The sequence below is a fragment of the Tachypleus tridentatus genome, chromosome 5 (genome assembly GCF_004210375.1).
Source record: "Tachypleus tridentatus isolate NWPU-2018 chromosome 5, ASM421037v1, whole genome shotgun sequence".
NCBI classification, from domain to species: Eukaryota; Metazoa; Arthropoda; class Merostomata; order Xiphosura; family Limulidae; genus Tachypleus; species Tachypleus tridentatus.
Window position 1 is genome coordinate 53,968,500 of NC_134829.1, and position 27,070 is coordinate 53,995,569.

A 27,070-nucleotide genomic window follows, 5' to 3' on the forward strand; every position below is an offset into this window, starting at 1 on the left:
ATATGGAAGGATGACAAAACCCCAGATTAAAATGGACAGGTGACAAGACTCAATATTAAAATGGACAAGTGACAAGAATCAATATTAAAATGGAAAGATGACAAGACTTCATATTAAAATGGACAAGTGACAAGACTCAATATTAAAATGGAAGGATTACAAGACTCAATATTAAAATGGAAGCATGACAAGACTCAATATTAAAATGGGCAGGTGACAAGACTCAATATTAAAATGGAAGGATGACAATACTCAATATTAAAATGGAAGGATGACAAGACTCAATATTAAAATGGACAAGTAACAAGACTCAATATTAATATAGAAGGATGACAAAACCCCATATTAAAATGGACAGGTGACAAGACTCAATATTAAAATGGAAGGATGACAAGACTTCATATTAAAATGGAAGGATAACAAGACTCAATATTAAAATGGAAGCATGACAAGACTCAATATTAAAATGGACAGGTGACAAGACTCAATTATAAAATGGAAGGATGACAAGACTCAATATTAAAATGGAAGGATGAAAAGACTTCCATGATATGATTGAAATTTTTGCTACAAATATCCGGACAATCAAATTTATTTCAAACAACATCACTTTGATATTAAAGAAATTAATGTAAGAGAAAAATAATATTAGTAATAAATTACTAATTCAGTTGCTCATGCAACTAATTATGCCACTCAATAAAACATATGATCTAATAGCGCCATTTTCTAATAAGTGGTGTACAGAATACAGCGTACGTCGGTAGTTGAATGAATTGCTACCCAGTGGCACAGCGCTGTGTCTACAGACCCGCAACGCTAAAAACCGGGTTTCGAAACTCGTTGTGAGCAGAGCACAGATAGCTCATAATGTAGCTTTGTGCTTAATTCCAAACAAATTGAATGAATTTTAAGTATTAACTGTTGTCAGTTTTGTCACCTAAGATTCACACTTTCATTACAATATTTACAGTATTCTGAGTTGTTTTTTAAACCAACCTTTACTGTCTACTGGCTTATTTGTCAAATAAACCTTACAACCTATTGACTTGTTTGTCAAACCAAAATCCACTTTAATAAACCGTGATGACGAGAAAACCCACTTGTAGAGAGAATTATATATGTAAAAAAAAAAAAAAAATCGGCTGGTATGGGTAGAGAAAGCACTAGTAGAGGAGCGAACACCTTTATACCTATATTAATAAATATGATCCAACATCTAAGCACGCCCTCTACATTCCTACATTCAATTACACAACCGCCTTCAAATTTGTGGTCAGCTATCGGTCAGTTACCTCTTTCTTTCTTTGTAAATCTGAGGATGACCGAAGAAGGTCGAAACGTTGTTCGCTCCTCTACATAGTGCTTTGTCGATCCATACGAACCACGTTTACATATATAAAATCCACCGTAACTAACTGTTTGAAGTATAAAGATATTTTTGTCTGTTTATATAAAAAACAACAAGTACACAGTGGGCTGTCTGCACCTTGTCTATCACGATTTTTAACACTATAACTGTCAAGACAAACCCAAACCAACAAGTGAAATAGAAATAATAATCTTATATTACCATGTTCTACAACAGGAATGCCTTGTATTTACTTGCAAATATTAGGTAAATGAATATAATTTCACGTAAGTATAATTAAAACCTTCAACTCCTTCCCTCCAACTCTAAATACTCGTTAACTCAACAACAATATTAAAATGACATTTAGAACAAGATTTGTTTTTAGTTTGTTTTAATCTAAATATGTTCTGATATGGGTAACAGAAGCGTTGCACAAGTTTTGGAATGACCTTTTTAAGAGTAAAGAGTGATAGATCCTTGATAATCCACACCCAATGTGTAGATGGAAAATTTATGGGTTTACAACGTTAAGTTTCATCGTTCATTCTTCTCAGTGGACAAGGTGTAGATAATCCATTATTCCAATTTTTTTCTTCTTCTCACAACATATTTATGCAACTTTTTTCTCTTTTTACAAGCACATGGAGTTCAATCTGCAATGAGGATATCTGGAACAAACGGATAAAAGTTTTAAGCGTCATATAAAAAGTAATATATTTGAAACATATTATCAATAGAAACAGTTATCAATATGAAGCTAAATGGATGAAATCATTGGTGGATTATTGGACATATCGCCGTTTCTCATCTTGAACACAGCTTTGGTTGAATTTTGCGCAAAACTACTCGAGGGCCATCTGCGCTAGCCGTCCCTAATTTAACAGTGTAAGACTAGAGGGAACACAGATAGTCATCACCACCAATCGCTAACTCTTGGGCTACTCGTTTGCCAATGAATAGTGGTATTGACCATCAAATTATAGTGTTCCCATGGCTGAAAGGGCGAGCATGTCTGGAGTGAATAACAAAGATATTGCATGCAAGAGACATGTCGAAATAAGGTTAACTTTGATTTCAGAATAGAAACGTTTTCATCCACAATCAATTTTATCTTTGAATATAACTCTCAAGTATTAGAGTTAATAACGACTAAAAAAGAATTAAACATATTTATTATTTATTTAAATAATTTTTGCGCGTTATTGACAAGAAACATTAGTTAAAAAAGACATTTTTCTGCTTTGTGTGTTTATTATAATTTTATGCATCTTCAGAGAAATCGTAATGTATTTAAATTTTACATAAATGGAAACTCACGTGTACAAACAAAGAATTAGCCTGAGCGATATAAATAGAAATATTATGTGATTACTTCCTTCAATTAATAGTAAAAAAGCATTAATGTGGCGGCACCTAGTGTGAACGTAACTAACTATGTATGTGAATAATGCTAATAGTGCTTGTTACCATATATGGATAAAACTGAAACACCTTGATTCTACCACGACTAACTAAACCTAAGTAATGTAATTGAATAATGTAACAATACATAGCTACAACTGAATAACATTAATTAATAGTGCCCCTAACTAAAACTGAATCACATGATTAAATCAAGACAACTACATTTTTCTAAAGAAGTGACTTCGTGCAAGAAGTGTTTAAGCCAATAATAATAAACTAAAGAACGTCGTCACGTTTATCCTAGAAACAAAACTGTTGAATAGGTGGCAATGTACGAAAATAAGTTATTAACTTAAAGACTATTCATTAGCAAATTCAAAGTACTAAGCTGTTTATATAAAGTAAATAGTTTGTTGGCAATGGTAACTTAGATACAGAAATGCTTGGAAACATATTCTACCAAAGAAAACATGTACAATACACCATCAAGACAACAGTTCGTCTCAGTTTTTCTCCAAAATTTAAAACTGAATTTGTAAAGAGGGCAAACGAAGTGAAACATTTTCACAAGCTGCTGAGGTATAAAATTTCGTTTCAGGTTGGACGCAATATTCACCTAAACGAGCACTACTCAAAATTTAAGTTTCATTAATGTTTTTCACATTGGGTTTCGTTGAAACTTTGATCGGTTGATTCAGAATTACGCGAAATGCTAACAGAACTTCCTAGCTTTAAGTCGATGGAGATAAGAAATGAAAGTGGTCAAAAGAACTTACTGCCAAATCTATCAGTATCCTAGCCTAACAGGGGGATTTGACGTTTACGGCACACCCTAGCATTTTTGAAGTAAGAAAACCGGTGAATCATGAATTCTTACAAGCAGAGTTTAGGCACACTAAGTAACACAACATGTCTGGTTGGCTTCGTTACATTGGATTTCCTGTGATTAATTAAAGTTTGATACAAAATACAAGCCATAATTATAGGCAATTCTGCAAAATAAATAACTAAGAAAAGGAAATTTTATATATAGGAATAACGGTATTCAATTATTTTTGTAAGTAAATATAGGGCCCGGCATGGCCAAGCGCGTTAAGGCGTGCGACTCGTAATCTGAGGGTCGCGGGTTCGCGTCCGCGTCGCGCCAAACATGCTCGCCCTCCCAGCCGTGGGGGCGTTATAATGTGACAGTCAATCCCACTATTCGTTGGTAAAAGAGTAGCCCAAGAGTTGGCGGTGGGTGGTGATGACTAGCTGCCTTCCCTCTAGTCTTACACTGCTAAATTAGGGACACCTGGCACAGATAGCCTTCGTGTAGCTTTGAGTGAAATTCAAAAAACATTCCAAAACTAAGTAAATATAATAATAAAAATTATCATACCATTTCACTTTCCTTCCTATACTTGTGAAACAAAAAACACAATTTTTCTCCATTTTATTGTTATAATTGTATTTGTTTTGTTTTGAATATCGCACAAAGCTGCACAGGAACGTTATGCGCTTTTCTCTTAGGCATAACATGGCAAAGTGGGTTAAGGCGTTCGATTCGTAACCTGAGGTCACGGGTTCGAATCCCCGTCGCACTAAACATGCTCGCCCTCCCAGCCGTGGGGCGTTATAATGTTACGGTCAATCCCACTATTCGTTGGTAAAAGAGTAGCCAAGAATTGGCGGTCGGTGGTGATGACTAGCAGTCTTACACTGATAAATTAGGGATGGCTAGGGCAGATAAACCTCGTGTAGCTTTGCGCGAAATAAAAAAAAAAACAACTTTATTCTTATTAACAGCAACGTTTACAAAAATATATCCAGCTGTTTACATTAAACCAGACAAAAAAAAATAATTTAATAAACAAATTAATACTATCATGAATAGTTAAATAATAATAATTACGTAGACTTAGAACGTAAAAATAGGGACTTTAATGTCCATGGCAAAATGAGCACATATAGCTCGTTGGACAATTTAAGCCTAACTACAAACGAAAAGGACATCAAAAAAAAGACATTTTTAAACGTTTTCTTCTATCATTAGCGCCATCTGTGATCGAACAAAATAAGAAAAATGACTTAAATAAGTACGTAAAACAGTAGATTCGATCATGACGAGTATACATTAACCATCGGAAAACATCTTTACTTAGTGAAGAAACTCTATAAAAATAAAGAAATCAGACAAAAAAGGGATAAACAGAACAAGGAGTATTCAAGAAAACAATCCTGTCTATAGGCGGACGCTACTTCACTTCTTTAGACTGGCTAGACATGGTGGTAAGAACATTTGAATCGCTCTCTGACGGGCGTGCATTCCCAATTCAAATGAAATAACATGTTACAATTTTCAGACTTATGAGGAGTTAGGATATCATCGAAAATTTCACTGTTCGGTAAAAATTAAGTACGTCAAATAGTTGTTGGTGAATGATGTTGTAGAATTGCCTTTCCTCTTTTCCGTCACTGGTAGGTGGGAGATGATAACGCACATAACTATCCAATAGTTCTGACCGGAATTTAAAAGAATAGGTTAAAGAATGAAACATCTAGTGTGATTAGTTGTCACACCATGAAGAGTTGTTTTCAACACACACTGACGGAGTCGTGATCTCTAGATATTACCTGTACAACCTGGCAAGTACGTCACCTTACCTTCAAATAAGGTCGCGTGCATCGACGTTTCAAACTATTCACGCATTTAAGAAAAATAAAGCTCGTAAACCCATTCTATCGAAGAGTTGTAAACTGCTGGTTTGATACTTCGTCGAACGTGACATGATTACGCGAAGGCCGTTTCTGCACATCAAATTTCGCAGCAGTGCACGCATTATATTCAAAAGTAATAACGTTCCTGTTTTAATTTATCACACATCAGTCACACGAATTTCTGAAAGTAGTTACAAGTGTAGGGGGAAACTCGATAAATTTTGTGATATCTCTTAACCGTCTCACGGTCTGACACAGATATTATGAAGAAAATATCGTTCCACGTTCTCACCATTTGATTTGAAAGAAAACGAATGTTTTAAAATATTAAAATGTGCCTGCCAGGGATCGAACCTGGGACCTTCCGCGTGTTAGGCGGATGTGATAACCACTACATCACAAGCACCTCGATTTCGCGATTTTTGCTGTTCAAGTTTTTAAAAAAAAACTATAACGTTCCAAAATTTTTATTTCGCAGTCTAAACAAACACAAATATAACGACAGCTTAACTTTAACTTTAAATAATATAACACCCTTCTTTGTATACCAAATCCAAAGGTATTTTCCCAATGTGCTAACGTGTCTTTAAAAGACTTTATCGAGCCCACAGTATTCAACGTTTTTACATCTCGTTCAATTGTCCTTAAACGTGCCAAACGCACAGTTTAGTTTTCTCAGTATTTTCTCTTTCTATCGAAAACTGAACAGAACATTTTCAGAGCTTTAATTTTTTTATCAGAATTATTAAACAATAAGGTAATAAGCGATTAAATACGCCTATTAAATACATTAACAAAATTAGGGATAGTCTGAAATAATAGTTAATCTTCGTTATTTTGTGACCTATTCTGGGATTGCACTCTGGGTGATTTTTTCTCATCACACACTACTTGTTCAAGGTGTTCAATACGACAAAGGAGCATGGTGACTCTCAAACTCCTAAAATGGTAACGTTGTTGAAACGCGCATTAGTTGTAATAATACGTTGACAGTTCTGGGTTGCAGGAGATCACAGCGGTGGAATAAAGCCCAATGTACAGAAGAGGTCTTATCTGTGTTGCAACATCTCTCTTCGGAAACCATCTACTCTTAGAGACTGTCGTCCTCTTTCTAGGTTACACATCGTTCTTCACGTTGAAAATACCATTACCAAAACAAAGAATTCTTGTTTAAGAAAAACGTTTACATGAACCAGCTGCAACTAGAAGGAGGAAACACTTCAGAATAACAAATATTCTCCGGTTTTGGCATCGTAATTTCCTTTTACCTGTCTAGTCTGTACTATATTCAAGTGAAGTAAATACAATTCTTAAATAAGTACGTAAAACAGTAGATTCGATCATGACGAGTATACATTAACCATCGCAAAACATCTTTACTTAGTGAAGAAACTCTATAAAAATAAAGAAATCAGACAAAAAAGGGATAAACAGAACAAGGAGTATTCAAGAAAACAATCCTGTATATAGGCGGACGCTACTTCACTTCTTTAGATTGGCTAGACATGGTGGTAAGAACATTTGAATCGCTCTCTGACGGGCGTGCATTCCCAATTCAAATGAAATAACATGTTACAATTTTCAGACTTATGAGGAGTTAGGATATCATCGAAAATTTCACTGTTCGGTAAAAATTAAGTACGTCAAATAGTTGTTGGTGAATGATGTTGTAGAATTGCCTTTCCTCTTTTCCGTCACTGGTAGGTGGGAGATGATAACGCACATAACTATACAATAGTTCTAACCGGAATTTAAAAGAATAGGTTAAAGAATGAAATATCTAGTGTGATTAGTTGTCACACCATGAAGAGTTGTTTTCAACACACACTGACGGAGTCGTGATTTCTAGATATTACCTGTACAACCTGGCAAGTACGTCACCTTACCTTCAAATAAGGTCGCGTGCATCGACGTTTCAAACTATTCACGCATTTAAGAAAAATAAAGCTCGTAAACCCATTCTATCGAAGAGTTGTAAACTGCTGGTCAGATACTTCGTCGAACGTGACATGATTACGCGAAGGCCGTTTCTGCACATCAAATTTCGCAGCAGTGCACGCATTATATTCAAAAGTAATAACGTTCCTGTTTTAATTTATCACACATCAGTCACACGAATTTCTGAAAGTAGTTACAAGTGTAGGGGGAAACTCGATAAATTCTGTGATATCTCTTAACCGTCTCACGCTCTGACACTGATATTATGAAGAAAATATCGTTCCACGTTCTCACCATTTGATTTGAAAGAAAACGAATGTTTTAAAATATTAAAATGTGCCTGCCATGGATCGAACCTGGGACCTTCCGCGTGTTAGGCGGATGTGATAACCACTACACCACAAGCACCTCGGTTTCGCGATTTTTGGTGTTCAAGTTTTTAAAATAAAACGATAACGTTCCAAAATTTTTATTTCGCAGTCTAAACAAACGCAAATATAACGACAGCTTAACGTTTAACTTTAAATAATATAACACCCTCCTTTGTCTACCAAATCCAAAGGTATTTTCCCAATGTACTAACGTGTCTTTAAAAGACTTTATCGAGCCTACAGTATTCAACGTTTTTCATCTCGTTCAATTGCCCTTAAACGTGCCAAACGCACAGTTTAGTTTCCTCAGTCTTTTCTCTTTCTATCGAAAACTGAACAGAACATTTTCAGAGCTTTAATTTTTTTATCAGAATTATTAAACAATAACGTAATAAGCGATTTAATACGCCTATTAAATACATTAACAAAATTAGGGATAGTCTGAAATAATATTTAATCTTCGTTATTTTGTGACCTATTCTGGGATTGCACTCTGGGTGATTTTTTTCTCATCACACACAACTTGTTCAAGGTGTTCAATACGACAAAGTTGCATGGTGACTCTCAAACTCCTAAAATTATAACGTTGTTGAAACGCGCTTTAGTTGTAATAATACGTTGACAGTTTTGGGATTGCAGGAGATCACAGCGGTGGAATAAAGCCCAATGTACAGAAGAGGTATTATCTGTGTTGCAACATCTTTCTTCGGAAACCATCTACTCTTCGAGACTATCGTCCTTTCTCTAGGTTACACTTCGTTTTTGACGTTCAAAATACCATTACCAAAACAAAGAATTATTGTTTAAGAAAAACGTTTACATGAACCAGCTGCAACTAGAAGGAGGAAACACTTCAGAATAACAAATATTCTCTGGTTTTGGCATCGTAATTTCCTTTTACCTGTCTAGTCTGTACTATATTCAAGTGAACTAAATACAATTCTTAAATAAGTACGTAAAACAGTAGATTCGATCATGACGAGTATACATTAACCATCGGAAAACATCTTTACTTAGTGAAGAAACTCTATAAAAATAAAGAAATCAGACAAAAAAGGGATAAACAGAACAAGGAGTATTCAAGAAAACAATCCTGTCTATAGGCGGACGCTACTTCACTTCTTTAGACTGGCTAGACATGGTGGTAAGAACATTTGAATCGCTCTCTGACGGGCGTGCATTCAAATGAAATAACATGTTACAATTTTCAGAGTTATGAGGAGTTAGGATATCATCGATAATTTCACTGTTCGGTAAAAATTAAGTACATCAAATAGTTGGTGGTGAATGATGTTGTAGAATTGCCTATCCTCTTTTCCGTCACTGGTAAGTTGGAGATGATAACGCACATAACCATCCAATAGTTCTGACCGGAATTTAAAAGAATAGGTTAAAGAATGAAATATCTAGTGTGATTAGTTGTCACACCATGAAGAGTTGTTTTCAACACACACTGACGGAGTCGTGATTTCTAGATATTACCTGTACAACCTGGCAAGTACGTCACCTTACCTTCAAATAAGGTCGCGTGCATCGACGTTTCAAACTATTCACGCATTTAAGAAAAATAAAGCTCGTAAATCCATTCTATCGAAGAGTTGTAAACTGCTGGTTAGATACTTTGTCGAACGTGACATGAGTACGCGAAGGCCGTTTCTGCACATCAAATTTCGCAGCAGTGCACGCGTTATATTCAAAAGTAATAACGTTCCTGTTTTGATTTATCACACATCAGTCACACGAATTTCTGAAAGTAGTTACAAGTGTAGGGGGAAACTCGATAAATTCTGTGATATCTCTTAACCGTCTCACGCTCTGACACAGATATTATGAAGAAAATATCGTTCCACGTTCTCACCATTTGATTTGAAAAAAAAACGAATGTTTTAAAATATTAAAATGTGCTTGCCAGGGATCGAACCTGGTACCTTCCGCGTGTTAGGCGGATGTGATAACCACTACACCACAAGCACCTCGGTTTCGCGATTTTTGCTGTTCAAATTTTAAAATAAAACTATAACGTTCCAAAATTTTTATTTCGCAGTCTAAACAAACGCAAATATAACGACAGCTTAACGTTTAACTTTAAATAATATAACACCCTCCTTTGTCTACCAAATCCAAAGGTATTTTCCCAATGTGCTAACGTGTCTTTAAAAGACTTTATCGAGCCCACAGTATTCAACGTTTTTACATCTCGTTCAATTGCCCTTAAACGTGCCAAACGCACAGTTTAGTTTTCTCAGTCTTTTCTCTTTCTATCGAAAACTGAACAGAACATTTTCAGAGCTTTAATTTTTTTATCAGAATTATTAAACAATAAGGTAATAAGCGATTAAATACGCCTATTAAATACATTAACAAAATTAGGGATAGTCTGAAATAATAGTTAATCTTCGTTATTTTGTGACCTATTCTGGGATTGCACTCTGGGTGATTTTTTCTCATCACACACTACTTGTTCAAGGTGTTCAATACGACAAAGGAGCATGGTGACTCTCAAACTCCTAAAATGGTAACGTTGTTGAAACGCGCATTAGTTGTAATAATACGTTGACAGTTCTGGGTTGCAGGAGATCACAGCGGTGGAATAAAGCCCAATGTACAGAAGAGGTCTTATCTGTGTTGCAACATCTCTCTTCGGAAACCATCTACTCTTAGAGACTGTCGTCCTCTTTCTAGGTTACACATCGTTCTTCACGTTCAAAATACCATTACCAAAACAAAGAATTCTTGTTTAAGAAAAACGTTTACATGAACCAGCTGCAACTAGAAGGAGGAAACACTTCAGAATAACAAATATTCTCCGGTTTTGGCATCGTAATTTCCTTTTACCTGTCTAGTCTGTACTATATTCAAGTGAAGTAAATACAATTCTTAAATAAGTACGTAAAACAGTAGATTCGATCATGACGAGTATACATTAACCATCGCAAAACATCTTTACTTAGTGAAGAAACTCTATAAAAATAAAGAAATCAGACAAAAAAGGGATAAACAGAACAAGGAGTATTCAAGAAAACAATCCTGTATATAGGCGGACGCTACTTCACTTCTTTAGATTGGCTAGACATGGTGGTAAGAACATTTGAATCGCTCTCTGACGGGCGTGCATTCCCAATTCAAATGAAATAACATGTTACAATTTTCAGACTTATGAGGAGTTGGGATATCATCGAAAATTTCACTGTTCGGTAAAAAATTAAGTACGTCAAATAGTTGTTGGTGAATGATGTTGTAGAATTGCCTTTCCTCTTTTCCGTCACTGGTAAGTTGGAGATGATAACGCACATAACCATCCAATAGTTCTGACCGGAATTTAAAAGAATAGGTTAAAGAATGAAATATCTAGTGTGATTAGTTGTCACAGCATGAAGAGTTGTTTTCAACACACACTGACGGAGTCGTGATCTCTAGATATTACCTGTTCAACCTGGCAAGTACGTTAACTTATCTTCAAATAAGGTCGCGTGCATCGACGTTTCAAACTATTCACGCATTTAAGAAAAATAAAGCTCGTAAATCCATTCTATCGAAGAGTTGTAAACTGCTGGTTAGATACTTTGTCGAACGTGACATGAGTACGCGAAGGCCGTTTCTGCACATCAAATTTCGCAGCAGTGCACGCGTTATATTCAAAAGTAATAACGTTCCTGTTTTGATTTATCACACATCAGTCACACGAATTTCTGAAAGTAGTTACAAGTGTAGGGGGAAACTCGATAAATTCTGTGATATCTCTTAACCGTCTCACGCTCTGACACAGATATTATGAAGAAAATATCGTTCCACGTTCTCACCATTTGATTTGAAAAAAAAACGAATGTTTTAAAATATTAAAATGTGCTTGCCATCGATCGAACCTGGTACCTTCCGCGTGTTAGGCGGATGTGATAACCACTACACCACAAGCACCTCGGTTTCGCGATTTTTGCTGTTCAAATTTTAAAATAAAACTATAACGTTCCAAAATTTTTATTTCGCAGTCTAAACAAACGCAAATATAACGACAGCTTAACGTTTAACTTTAAATAATATAACACCCTCCTTTGTCTACCAAATCCAAAGGTATTTTCCCAATGTGCTAACGTGTCTTTAAAAGACTTTATCGAGCCCACAGTATTCAACGTTTTTACATCTCGTTCAATTGCCCTTAAACGTGCCAAACGCACAGTTTAGTTTTCTCAGTCTTTTCTCTTTCTATCGAAAACTGAACAGAACATTTTCAGAGCTTTAATTTTTTTATCAGAATTATTAAACAATAAGGTAATAAGCGATTAAATACGCCTATTAAATACATTAACAAAATTAGGGATAGTCTGAAATAATAGTTAATCTTCGTTATTTTGTGACCTATTCTGGGATTGCACTCTGGGTGATTTTTTCTCATCACACACTACTTGTTCAAGGTGTTCAATACGACAAAGGAGCATGGTGACTCTCAAACTCCTAAAATGGTAACGTTGTTGAAACGCGCATTAGTTGTAATAATACGTTGACAGTTCTGGGTTGCAGGAGATCACAGCGGTGGAATAAAGCCCAATGTACAGAAGAGGTCTTATCTGTGTTGCAACATCTCTCTTCGGAAACCATCTACTCTTCGAGATTATCGTCCTTTCTCTAGGTTACACTTCGTTTTTGACGTTCAAAATACCATTACCAAAACAAAGAATTATTGTTTAAGAAAAACGTTTACATGAACCAGCTGCAACTAGAAGGAGGAAACACTTCAGAATAACAAATATTCTCTGGTTTTGGCATCGTAATTTCCTTTTACCTGTCTAGTCTGTACTATATTCAAGTGAACTAAATACAATTCTTAAATAAGTACGTAAAACAGGAGATTCGATCATGACGAGTATACATTAACCATCGGAAAACATCTTTACTTAGTGAAGAAACTCTATAAAAATAAAGAAATCAGACAAAAAAGGGATAAACAGAACAAGGAGTATTCAAGAAAACAATCCTGTCTATAGGCGGACGCTACTTCACTTCTTTAGACTGGCTAGACATGGTGGTAAGAACATTTGAATCGCTCTCTGACGGGCGTGCATTCAAATGAAATAACATGTTACAATTTTCAGAGTTATGAGGAGTTAGGATATCATCGATAATTTCACTGTTCGGTAAAAATTAAGTACATCAAATAGTTGGTGGTGAATGATGTTGTAGAATTGCCTTTCCTCTTTTCCGTCACTGGTAAGTTGGAGATGATAACGCACATAACCATCCAATAGTTCTGACCGGAATTTAAAAGAATAGGTTAAAGAATGAAATATCTAGTGTGATTAGTTGTCACACCATGAAGAGTTGTTTTCAACACACACTGACGGAGTCGTGATTTCTAGATATTACCTGTACAACCTGGCAAGTACGTCACCTTACCTTCAAATAAGGTCGCGTGCATCGACGTTTCAAACTATTCACGCATTTAAGAAAAATAAAGCTCGTAAATCCATTCTATCGAAGAGTTGTAAACTGCTGGTTAGATACTTTGTCGAACGTGACATGAGTACGCGAAGGCCGTTTCTGCACATCAAATTTCGCAGCAGTGCACGCGTTATATTCAAAAGTAATAACGTTCCTGTTTTGATTTATCACACATCAGTCACACGAATTTCTGAAAGTAGTTACAAGTGTAGGGGGAAACTCGATAAATTCTGTGATATCTCTTAACCGTCTCACGCTCTGACACAGATATTATGAAGAAAATATCGTTCCACGTTCTCACCATTTGATTTGAAAAAAAACGAATGTTTTAAAATATTAAAATGTGCTTGCCAGGGATCGAACCTGGTACCTTCCGCGTGTTAGGCGGATGTGATAACCACTACACCACAAGCACCTCGGTTTCGCGATTTTTGCTGTTCAAATTTTAAAATAAAACTATAACGTTCCAAAATTTTTATTTCGCAGTCTAAACAAACGCAAATATAACGACAGCTTAACGTTTAACTTTAAATAATATAACACCCTCCTTTGTCTACCAAATCCAAAGGTATTTTCCCAATGTGCTAACGTGTCTTTAAAAGACTTTATCGAGCCCACAGTATTCAACGTTTTTACATCTCGTTCAATTGCCCTTAAACGTGCCAAACGCACAGTTTAGTTTTCTCAGTCTTTTCTCTTTCTATCGAAAACTGAACAGAACATTTTCAGAGCTTTAATTTTTTTATCAGAATTATTAAACAATAACGTAATAAGCTATTTAATACGCCTATTAAATACATTAACAAAATTAGGGATAGTCTGAAATAATATTTAATCTTCGTTATTTTGTGACCTATTCTGGGATTGCACTCTGGGTGATTTTTTTCTCATCACACACACCTTGTTCAAGGTGTTCAATACGACAAAGTTGCATGGTGACTCTCAAACTCCTAAAATGATAACGTTGTTCAAACGCGCTTTAGTTGTAATAGTACGTTGACAGCTTTGGGATTGCAGGAGATCACAGCGGTGGAATAAAGCCCAATGTACAGAAGAGGTCTTATCTGCGTTGCAACATCTCTCTTCGGAAACCATCTACTCTTCGAGACTATCGTCCTTTCTCTAGGTTACACTTCGTTTTTGACGTTCAAAATACCATTACCAAAACAAAGAATTATTGTTTAAGAAAAACGTTTACATGAACCAGCTGCAACTAGAAGGAGGAAACACTTCAGAATAACAAATATTCTCTGGTTTTGGCATCGTAATTTCCTTTTACCTGTCTAGTCTGTACTATATTGAAGTGAACTAAATACAATTCTTAAATAAGTACGTAAAACAGGAGATTCGATCATGACGAGTATACATTAACCATCGGAAAACATCTTTACTTAGTGAAGAAACTCTATAAAAATAAAGAAATCAGACAAAAAAGGGATAAACAGAACAAGGAGTATTCAAGAAAACAATCCTGTCTATAGGCGGACGCTACTACACTTCTTTAGACTGGCTAGACATGGTGGTAAGAACATTTGAATCGCTCTCTGACGGGCGTGCATTCAAATGAAATAACATGTTACAATTTTCAGACTTATGAGGAGTTAGGATATCATCGATAATTTCACTGTTCGGTAAAATTAAGTACATCAAATAGTTGTTGGTGAATGATGTTGTAGAATTGCCTTTCCTCTTTTCCGTCACTGGTAAGTTGGAGATGATAACGCACATAACTATCCAATAGTTCTGACCGGAATTTAAAAGAATAGGTTAAAGAATGAAATATCTAGTGTGATTAGTTGTCACAGCATGAAGAGTTGTTTTCAACACACACTGACGGAGTCGTGATCTCTAGATATTACCTGTACAAACTGGCAAGTACGTTAACTTATCTTCAAATAAGGTCGCGTGCATCGACGTTTCAAACTATTCACGCATTTAAGAAAAATAAAGCTCGTAAACCCATTCTATCGAAGAGTTGTAAACTGCTGGTTAGATACTTCGTCGAACGTGACATGATTACGCGAAGGCCGTTTCTGCACATCAAATTTCGCAGCAGTGCACGCATTATATTCAAAAGTAATAACGTTCCTGTTTTGATTTATCACACATCAGTCACACGAATTTCTGAAAGTAGTTACAAGTGTAGGGAGAAACTCGATAAATTCTGTGATATCTCTTAACCGTCTCACGCTCTGACACAGATATTATGAAGAAAATATCGTTCCACGTTCTCACCATTTGATTTGAAAAAAAACGAATGTTTTAAAATATTAAAATGTGCTTGCCAGGGATCGAACCTGGGACCTTCCGCGTGTTAGGCGGATGTGATAACCACTACACCACAAGCACCTCCGTTTATCGACTTTTGCTGTTACAATTTTTAAAAAAAAACTATAACGTTCCAAAATTTTTATTTCGCAGTCTAAACAAACGCAAATATAACGACAGCTTAACGTTTAACTTTAAATAATATAACACCCTCCTTTGTCTACCAAATCCAAAGGTATTTTCCCAATGTGCTAACGTGTCTTTAAAAGACTTTATCGAGCCTACAGTATTCAACGTTTTTCATCTCGTTCAATTGCCCTTAAACGTGCCAAACGCACAGTTTAGTTTCCTCAGTCTTTTCTCTTTCTATCGAAAACTGAACAGAACATTTTCAGAGCTTTAATTCTTTTATCAGAATTATTAAACAATAACGTAATAAGCGATTTAATACGCCTATTAAATACATTAACAAAATTAGGGATAGTCTGAAATAATATTTAATCTTCGTTATTTTGTGACCTATTCTGGGATTGCACTCTGGGTGATTTTTTTCTCATCACACACAACTTGTTCAAGGTGTTCAATACGACAAAGTTGCATGGTGACTCTCAAACACCTAAAATTATAACGTTGTTGAAACGCGCTTTAGTTGTAATAGTACGTTGACAGTTCTGGGTTGCAGGAGATCACAGCGGTGGAATAATGCCCAATGTACAGAAGAGGTCTTATCTGTGTTACAACATCTCTCTTCGGAAACCATCTACTCTTCGAGACTATCGTCCTTTCTCTAGGTTACACTTCGTTTTTGACGTTCAAAATACCATTACCAAAACAAAGAATTATTGTTTAAGAAAAACGTTTACATGAACCAGCTGCAACTAGAAGGAGGAAACACTTCAGAATAACAAATATTCTCCGGTTTTGGCATCGTAATTTCCTTTTACCTGTCTAGTCTGTACAATATTCAAGTGAACTAAATACAATTCTTAAATAAGTACGTAAAACAGGAGATTCGATCATGACGAGTATACATTAACCATCGCAAAACATCTTTACTTAGTGAAGAAACTCTATAAAAATAAAGAAATCAGACAAAAAAGGGATAAACAGAACAAGGAGTATTCAAGAAAACAATCCTGTCTATAGGCGGACGCTACTACACTTCTTTAGACTGGCTAGACATGGTGGTAAGAACATTTGAATCGCTCTCTGACGGGCGTGCATTCAAATGAAATAACATGTTACAATTTTCAGACTTATGAGGAGTTAGGATATCATCGATAATTTCACTGTTCGGTAAAAATTAAGTACATCAAATAGTTGGTGGTGAATGATGTTGTGGATTTGCGTTTCCTCTTTTCCGTCACTGGTAAGTTGGAGATGATAACGCACATAACTATCCAATAGTTCTGACCGCAATTTAAAAGAATAGGTTAAAGAATGAAACATGTAGTGTGATTAGTTGTCCCAGCATGAAGAGTTGTTTTCAACACACACTGACGGAGTCGTGATCTCTAGATATTACCTGTACAAACTGGCAAGTACGTTAACTTATCTTCAACTAAGGTCGCGTGCATCGACGTTTCAAACTATTCACGCATTTAAGAAAAATAAAGCTCGTAAACCCATTCTATCGAAGAGTTGTAAACTGCTGGTCAGATACTTCGTCGAACGTGACATGATTACGCGAAGGCCGTTTCTGCACATCAAATTTCGCAGCAGTGCACGCGTTATATTCAAAAGTAATAACGTTCCTGTTTTGATTTATCACACATCAGTCACACGAATTTCTGAAAGTAGTTACAAGTGTAGGGGGAAACTCGATAAATTCTGTGATATCTCTTAACCGTCTCACGCTCTGACACAGATATTATGAAGAAAATATCGTTCCACGTTCTCACCATTTGATTTGAAAAAAAAACGAATGTTTTAAAATATTAAAATGTGCTTGCCAGGGATCGAACCTGGGACCTTCCGAGTGTTAGGCGGATGTGATAACCACTACACCACAAGCACCTCGGTTTCGCGATTTTTGCTGTTCAAGTTTTTAAAATAAAACGATAACGTTCCAAAATTTTATTTCGCAGTCTAAACAAACGCAAATATAACGACAGCTTAACGTTTAACTTTAAATAATATAACACCCTCCTTTGTCTACCAAATCAAAGGTATTTTCCCAATGTGCTAACGTGTCTTTAAAAGACTTTATCGAGCCTACAGTATTCAACGTTTTCATCTCGTTCAATTGCCCTTAAACGTGCCAAACGCACAGTTTAGTTTCCTCAGTCTTTTCTCTTTCTATCGAAAACTGAACAGAACATTTTCAGAGCTTTAATTTTTTATCAGAATTATTAAACAATAACGTAATAAGCGATTTAATACGCCTATTAAATACATTAACAAAATTAGGGATAGTCTGAAATAATATTTAATCTTCGTTATTTTGTGACCTATTCTGGGATTGCACTCTGGGTGATTTTTTCTCATCACACACAACTTGTTCAAGGTGTTCAATACGACAAAGTTGCATGGTGACTCTCAAACTCCTAAAATTATAACGTTGTTGAAACGCGCTTTAGTTGTAATAATACGTTGACAGTTTTGGGACTGCAGGAGATCACAGCGGTGGAATAAAGCCCAATGTACAGAAGAGGTCTTATCTGTGTTGCAACATCTTTCTTCGGAAACCATCTACTCTTCGAGACTATCGTCCTTTCTCTAGGTTACACTTCGTTTTTGACGTTCAAAATACCATTACCAAAACAAAGAATTATTGTTTAAGAAAAACGTTTACATGAACCAGCTGCAACTAGAAGGAGGAAACACTTCAGAATAACAAATATTCTCTGGTTTTGGCATCGTAATTTCCTTTTACCTGTCTAGTCTGTACTATATTCAAGTGAACTAAATACAATTCTTAAATAAGTACGTAAAACAGGAGATTCGATCATGACGAGTATACATTAACCATCGGAAAACATCTTTACTTAGTGAAGAAACTCTATAAAAATAAAGAAATCAGACAAAAAAGGGATAAACAGAACAAGGAGTATTCAAGAAAACAATCCTGTCTATAGGCGGACGCTACTTCACTTCTTTAGACTGGCTAGACATGGTGGTAAGAACATTTGAATCGCTCTCTGACGGGCGTGCATTCAAATGAAATAACATGTTACAATTTTCAGACTTATGAGGAGTTAGGATATCATCGATAATTTCACTGTTCGGTAAAAATTAAGTACGTCAAATAGTTGTTGGTGAATGATGTAGTAGAATTGCCTTTCCTCTTTTCCGTCACTGGTAAGTTGGAGATGATAACGCACATAACTATGCAATAGTTCTGACCGGAATTTAAAAGTATAGGTTAAAGAATGAAATATCTAGTGTGATTAGTTGTCACACCATGAAGAGTTGTTTTCAACACACACTGACGGAGTCGTGATTTCTAGATATTACCTGTACAACCTGGCAAGTATGTCACCTTACCTTCAAATAAGGTCGCGTGCATCGACGTTTCAAACTATTCACGCATTTAAGAAAAATAAAGCTCGTAAACCCATTCTATCGAAGAGTTGTAAACTGCTGGTCAGATACTTCGTCGAACGTGACATGATTACGCGAAGGCCGTTTCTGCACATCAAATTTCGCAGCAGTGCACGCGTTATATTCAAAAGTAATAACGTTCCTGTTTTGATTTATCACACATCAGTCACACGAATTTCTGAAAGTAGTTACAAGTGTAGGGGGAAACTCGATAAATTCTGTAATATCTCTCAGCCGTCTCACTCTCTGACACAGATATTATGAAGAAAATATCGTTCCACGTACTCACCATCTGATTTGAAAGAAAACGAATGGTTTAAAATATTAAAATTTGCCTGCCAGTGATCGAACCTGGGACCTTCCGCGTGTTATTCGGATGTTTTGGTTTTTTTCTCTTTATTTATCCCACCTTAACTGGGGGGGGGGGGGGGGGGTATACACAGAAATACAACAAATAAAACAGAAGTTAATGAATTAGTATGTAACAACAACGCAACAAATTACCATTCTGAAAATTACCACAAAGTTAATAAAATTAAGTAAAAATAAATAAAAGAAGTAATTGGAACAGCAGGTAATCCACCAAACATTACAGTGAACATTAACAAAACAAGAAACCAATGGACCTTTCATTGGTAACAAAAATATAATGAAATAACAACTTATCATAACAAAGTACACAAGATATAACCTTGGGCACCTTGGGTTACCAAGCTACCAACATAAGAATACACAGAATAAAACACATTTAATGAGTCATGTAACAATGATCGCTGATAATGGAGATGAATATGTCTACGTACACGCACTTTAAACATTGAAATTAAATGAATGACGCGATTTCGTGCCAAAGAAACTGAACGAGCAGAACATATAACCTGACGTGCCAAACTAGTAATCAAACGGAATAGGTTCCAGCATCTCCTGGGTAACGAAGGATGAGATCCCACTAAGAGCCACCTCCTCCATACCCAGTTAGATATGGGATATCCAAAATAAAACGCCAATAATTTATATACATATGACCACAAGGGCTGTACAAAAGGACATTGGAAAAACAGATGGCCTATGGTTTCCCGCGCCTGTGAACAGAAAGTGCACAACCCTGTGGGATATCTGTCCATATGTACCAGCTTGACATTAGTGGTTATCGACCGCAACTACAGTAAATAATCCACATCACAAACATAAAATCCCACAAAAGAAGAATAAGAGTTTTTTCGAATACGTTTCCAGTCTCCAGGAGGAACAATATCTCCCCAGTAGAATGGAGCAGGGAAATTAGTAGCGAGTGAAAACTGTAAATGTTCCACCAGTTGCCTCACAGATAAACCTTGAAAATGAACTCGATTATCAGACTGGTCCAGAAATTATAAATCCACAACACGTGTGGACGACGGAAGAGGAGCCGGCTGGGTGGAGAAAACCGGAAACCAGTCCACAGGCAACGCCTTCTTAAGCATATGAAAATGTGAAACAATTGAGCGGACATTGGCCAACGGGTCAGAGTCCGTACACATTTAAATCACTGCCCCCACCGATAGAAAAGCAGGGAGCACCTCGTACAATAAATGGCAGACCTGAACCAAACCTGCGTTAATAAATTCAGGAAAATGAAATGTTCGGTCCCGAACATCAACAATAGCCGGATTTAAAAACAAAGGTTGATCAAAAATTTGTGGGTAAAGAGGAGCTGGGACAATCCCTTTATCCCCAAGAAGAACCTTCCAGGCATGAAACATTTCCTGAATATAGAAAGGTAACGATTTCACAAAACGTGGCAAAATACGGCATTGAAGAATCCGAAAGCCCAAAGAGAGATTACCATAACAAGAAAAAAATCCAGAAAGAAGTTGTCGCAAGATGGAAGGACAAAAAGCATCCAAACAACGCTGCAACAACTTAAAACAGAATGCGAGTTTACGAGTATTAACATCAACCAAGTTGATACCTCTACAATCATAGCTCCGGATAAGAATACCGTATGCCACTTTATGTATACCTCCTCGCCAAATAAAATCCAGTATACATTTGCGAAATTGAGCCTCAAACTGTCTTGGCAACGGGAGGATATTCAACGGGTACCATAACACCGCTGCCACCAAGGAGTTCACCACAAGAGATTTACCCTTTAGCGAGAAAGAACAAAATCGCCACGACACCAAGACACGAGATACCCTGCGCAAAACACCCTGCCACGTATCTTGCAGCATGACATCGAAATGAGAGTGGAAAACTATTCCCAAAATCCGAATAGGATCCTGGGAAATTCTCAACTCACCAAGGACGAAGTCTGCAGAAGAGGCCAAACACCCAACCCACAAACCCTGAACTCTTGGTCCAGTTGATCCTCCCCCCAGTAGCTCTGCCAAAAGTGTGGCATACATCCAACACATGCGGCAAAGATTCGGCGTCTCGTAAAGTTAAAGTGGTATCATCAGCATGCTGATAAGTAAGTGATGGCGTGGTGAGTAACACATCACCACCAATACCAGTAATATGAACATTATGAACTAACATATTTCGTAACGGTTCGACACTGAGAACGTAAAGTAGAGCAGACATTGGGCATCCTTGACGAATACCCCGAGTTACAGCAAAATCATTAGTGAGAAATCCATTAAACATAACACAACTAGAAATAGAAGTTTAGCAAAGACGAACCCCATGTACAAAAGTAGAACCAAAACCCATACGCAGAAGAAATTGAAATAAATAGTCATAGGCCACCCGATCAAAGGCTTGCATCTGATCGAGCTACGCACAGTTTAGTTTCCTCAGTCTTTTCTCTTTCTATCGAAAACTGAACAGAACATTTTAAGATCTTTAATTTTTTTATCAGAATTATTAAATAATAACGTAATAAGCGATTTAATACGTCTATTAAATCCATTAACAAAATTAGCGATCGTCTGAAATAATATTTAATCTTCGTTATTTTGTGACCAATTATGGGATTGCACTCGGGCTGATGTTTTTTCTTATCTCACACAATCCTATAAGTGTGGGGTGAAACTCGGTAACTTCTGTGATATCTCTCAGCCGTTACTATTCCTACTATTTCAAATCAAGTGAGTAAAACTACTGTAATAAATCTCAAATACCACAATCCTAAGTCGATATCCTATAGTTTAACCATTACCTTTTAATTATTTAGATTAACATTAAAGTATTTCTCCGTAAATGGTGACTCGGCAAAATATATAAAGATTTAATATCACACCTTTGTTAATTTGTCTCTGACTATGACGAGGCAAATTTTCTTTATCTGCAATCTTTAGTACTTGAACCTATCAATTCAACGATGACTTTGCAAATCTAGAATATATTTCATACGCTAAATAATATTGTACCCCCCGCTAGTCCAGCGGTATGTCTCCGGATGTACAACACTAATATAAAAAGTTCAATTCTCTTGGGTGGGCTGAGAAATTGTCGTCCAGTTTGGGGGTTGTGCAGTAGGCTAACACCTTACTCACTTAAAGACCAGCTTGTTGCAGAATCCGCAGCGATTGCGGCCCTGTGTTCCTTCAGGAATCAAGAGGCATAAGTACGTTAAGTAAATAATATTTTTAGGTTTTAAACTAGATAGAAATTTATGGCTTTCGTTTCGCATTTTGACTAGTAAGGTGAAGTAAAGAAAACTTCATGAAAGTCAACATATAAAACCGCATTAGACATAGTTGAAATAAACGAAACTAAACTAAAATATTCATGAAAGTCAACATATATGGCTGCATTAAACGTAGTTTTCGTGTGTTAAGACTAAATCCGGGATTTCGTGGTTTGTAACCGTCTAATGCGGAAAATGTGTCACACATATTATGAACAAAGTAAAAAGGTGACAGGAAAAACTGTTCTTCAAGCAGACAATAGTCCAAAAATAAAAGAGTACATTAATACCATGGTCTCTAAGTCATTAGCTCTACATTATTATCCATCAATTGCCTTTACCGGAAAATTCTAAAAAACTACATAGAATATTTAGCGTTTACACCAATCCCCAAAATGTTAAAATTTCTCTCTATCTAAACTGTTCTCTTGATCAGTTTTATGCTATAAAGTTCTCTATTGAGAAAAACCAAAAGATAAAACTTTCAGCACTTTAGTATAACATAAAGAATTTACATTTACAAGAAAAACAGGAAATAAATATATATCACAAAAGTTTTGTGGTTTTATGTAATGGCCCAATTGAACAGTCATTAACCTACTGCTGGTAATATATATATATATATATATGTGTGTGTATATACACGCCCAACATAACAGACAATAAAAGGAATCAAGGTAAAAACAGTATTTGTGAAGCTTCTAATATTCGACTTTTCCATTATGTCAAACAAAGAAACAAAATTGCTATACAGATATCATTCTACGATTGCCACAGACTTTCAAATCTAAGATTAAAAGATGGGCAAAAGCACCATTCTTAATTACAATATAAAATTCCCCTGTATTCAAATTAATATAAACACATTAAAAATAAAATCTAATTATTTCTGAAATTATTGTAAATTATGTTTTAAGTTTGATAAGTGACCTAAGACTTAATAAATCTTGAAACAAGACATTTATAGCAACAAACAGAACGACTCCATATTTTAATAGTATTATCCCAGTCAGTGATTGTCAAAACTGAATAGAAAACTATCCAAAACTTCACACCCAGCAAACTGATTTTCAATAGTTCACAATAAGGTAAATGTTTTCAACAATTCATACCCATCTTAATGCTGTTCAAAACTTAACCCTCAACTGAATAATTCTATCTACTTCACAAAAAGTCAAAACTGAAAGTTCTTCAAGAATGTTTTCGTTTCAAACTTAAATGAGTTTTTTTTTCATAGTTCGTCCTCTGTGAATATTTTACCAATGCTTCATACTTAAGTGAAATCTTTCCAACACTTGAATTTTAACAAGGTCTGAAAGTACATGAGACTAAATTCAGGATATTGGGTGGTATGCGAAAGTGTGTCACTGTGTCTACTATAACAGTTAAAAATATAAACATGTATTTTTATTATAGGAAATAACTCGATCGTTTCACTTGAAAAACTATAATTTAACATTGACACTGTACCGCCACAAAGATGCCGAGTTTACAGGAAATTGCAGAAGTACACATGTTCAACACAGTTAATACACTTATCTGTTTACCAAGAGTAACATATCTTCGTCGATATTTCCTCGTTAAATTCCATGACAGTTTCGCAATGACCACAGAGAAAACAAATTTAACGATCTAAAAACGAACTTTTTATTGCGCATTGTATCATTTTCTATTGTGGTACTTTGATACTTCACCATATTTATTTAACAATAACTTTACAAATTTCAAATAAGTTTCAAAATTAAACTGGTGTTTGTGTAATTTGAAATAACGAGAAACATCTTTTACTTTTTCTTTCACAAAAATGGTTTCTTTGTTTTTCACTTTCGCGCAAACCTACAGTAAGGCTACCTGCACTCGCCGTCCCTGATTGTGCAGTGTCAAACGAAGGCAGATAGTCATCAGTAACAACCGCCACCTCTTGGGATACTCTTTTACCAGCTACTCTCTCACCTTAATGCTTCTTCATAGTTAAAATAAAGTGAATAGTTTCAACAATTAAATTTTTATATAGAATGCAAGTCAACGAGACTGATATTTGGAGAGATAAAGAAAGATATCACAGCTTCTGGTATTAGGAAAATCAAAATATTTATATACTCTAATAAAGAATTAGATATTGTTACCCCCAAAAAATACACTTTACTTCCAGAGGTGTTGGACGACGAAAACACGGGATTCAGAAGGCTGGACGGATTGTGTTCCACTTTTATAATTTACTAAAAGTGTTCGTGTTCAGAGTATTGTGGCATTTATAAATTTTACAGAAAAAATTGTCGTAGAACTTTTCTCCAACACATTCTAGAGATTACGCCGAAAATGACGTTATAGCACTAAGCAACGAGATTTTGTATTGAATATTATATTGCCATCGTTTTTTGCCTTATCAAATTTTGACTTTTTATAATAAACTGGTAATTGTGTATAAACTAATCACAAATTTGTTTCAATTTTCTGATAATAAAATAAAAAATCACAAAAAATTAAAACCTCCATGAAATCCAAAACATCAGGCCTTATGTGATTCGTGTCTCAAGATTAAATCACAAGATTCGTTGGTTGACTTTTAAAGAAAACCTTTATAAATGTTGTTGAACTAAATAATGACGATCAAATTCCACTATAAAACAAAAGATTGTTGATGTGTATAGCTATCCTTCCATCTAGAAATTTTAGGATATTGTTATATTTATAAGGCATTTTAGTATTCTTAATTTACTACAAACATTTAATTCTTTAAGTAACATTGTGTCAAAGTAGTCAACTTCAGACTAAATTTATCTTTAATTAGGCTTATGATTTTTAGCTGTTGTGTATAGTGTCAGTCATATAGTCGGCCTAATGAATACTGGCACGAAGATACGTTATGTTCTGGAATAATAGGCCTATTTCTTAAATATTCTTTATTTACTTGAATCAACGTTTCAATATTACGACTTTATCGGAGATGTTGTAGAACAGATTAGTCGATCAAAATGTTTTGATAATAATTAATGTTTTATTTAAGTTTGCTTTACGTTCAAATTCCGTTTCATGCTCTACAGGCCTAAATCTAAAGAAACAAATCTAGACTATAGCTCCAACGCTTACTTATATTTCCATAATGGTGTGAAAACAAAAAAATGACATATAAATGACATGTACTAAAAATATAAGGTAATTAAGGAATATTATATGTTGTGGTATATTATATCTATATTTTGTTTTATAATTACTATGTGTGAAGTCAAAGAAATGACATCGTAAGTGTAATTTTTTTAAGAATATATTTTACGTGTTTATGTGACATACAATTCTTTTATTCTCGCGTATTAATTCACATTACGTGCGTTACTCTCACAACATATAGGCCTAGTAATACTTTTGTTTTCAAAATTTAGTTCCCCTGAAAAATACATACTTTACTGTAGAACAACAAATCTTCACAATATTTATATTCATGTTTAATATAAATATGCATTATTATTTCATGCGTTAATAGAATGTAAAATTATACCGGATATTTCCGTTTCTTGGTTGTGTTGTTTCTACAACCTTAAAATTATAGCGGGCGCAAAATTCCTCAAGTTTGTTATAATAGTAGAATCACTAGAATTAAATTATCTAATTTTTTGGAACTTTTCTCTAAAGTAAAATTATTACATTATATTTGTAATGAAAATAACTAATATACCTATAATAATACGCAAGTAAACAGTTACTGACGCTCCATTGTATCGTAAGCTATGATCGAACGTTTGAAGAAGAGATTGTAACTTTTTATCCGGCGGCAGCCTATGATGAAATAAGGCCTGTCATGGTCATGTGGTTAGTGCGCGCTACTTGAAATCCGATCGTTACGGATATCCCCTTCATACTAAACATGGTGGCCCTTTACAGCCGTGTGGGTGTTATAACTTTTTATCTTTGTTAACAACTGGTACCATTTTCTAAGTTACAGGTTGAGTTGCTTGTATATTATCTTAAATTCAGTTGTCAGTTTATAGGATAAGTTTTGTTAAAAATCGAACTCTTGGTATATAAATATTTAGGTTAGATATAAGTAAATAACAAAATTTTTTTAGCAAATCAAGAAAGAAAACTAATAGCGCATGACCACAGAATCCAATGGACAGTTGATTATAGCCTACTTTGTTGAGTGCTCTATATATGTTATTCTAAATTCGGTACACCATAATTCTAACAATAAGACTGGTAAAAACTGGTTTTGTGCACCACCTTGCTTTCCTAGTTCAAAGAACACCGTTAACTCATGACCTCTCTTCTCTGTTAAAATTACAATTTTACTCAGTACGATATCACTTTAGTTTGGTTATAGCTCTAGTGTTTAGCTGAAATAATATTATAGCTAGTACAGCTTGAAGTACAAGTACAGTATTATAATAAATGTTTGTATTAGATTAGTATATTTTTGAAATACGTAAATACATCTGTCTGACACACGAA

General features: G+C 35.3%; 1 non-coding gene across 1 annotated transcript; it reads right to left on the reverse strand.

Annotated features, from left to right (window-relative positions):
* Positions 1-15,476: 15,476 nt before the first annotated feature.
* On the reverse strand, positions 15,477-15,549 carry TRNAV-AAC (transfer RNA valine (anticodon AAC)). Its single transcript has one exon. It is a non-coding gene; the product is annotated as a tRNA-Val (tRNA).
* Between the last annotated feature and the right edge of the window lie 11,521 nt (positions 15,550-27,070).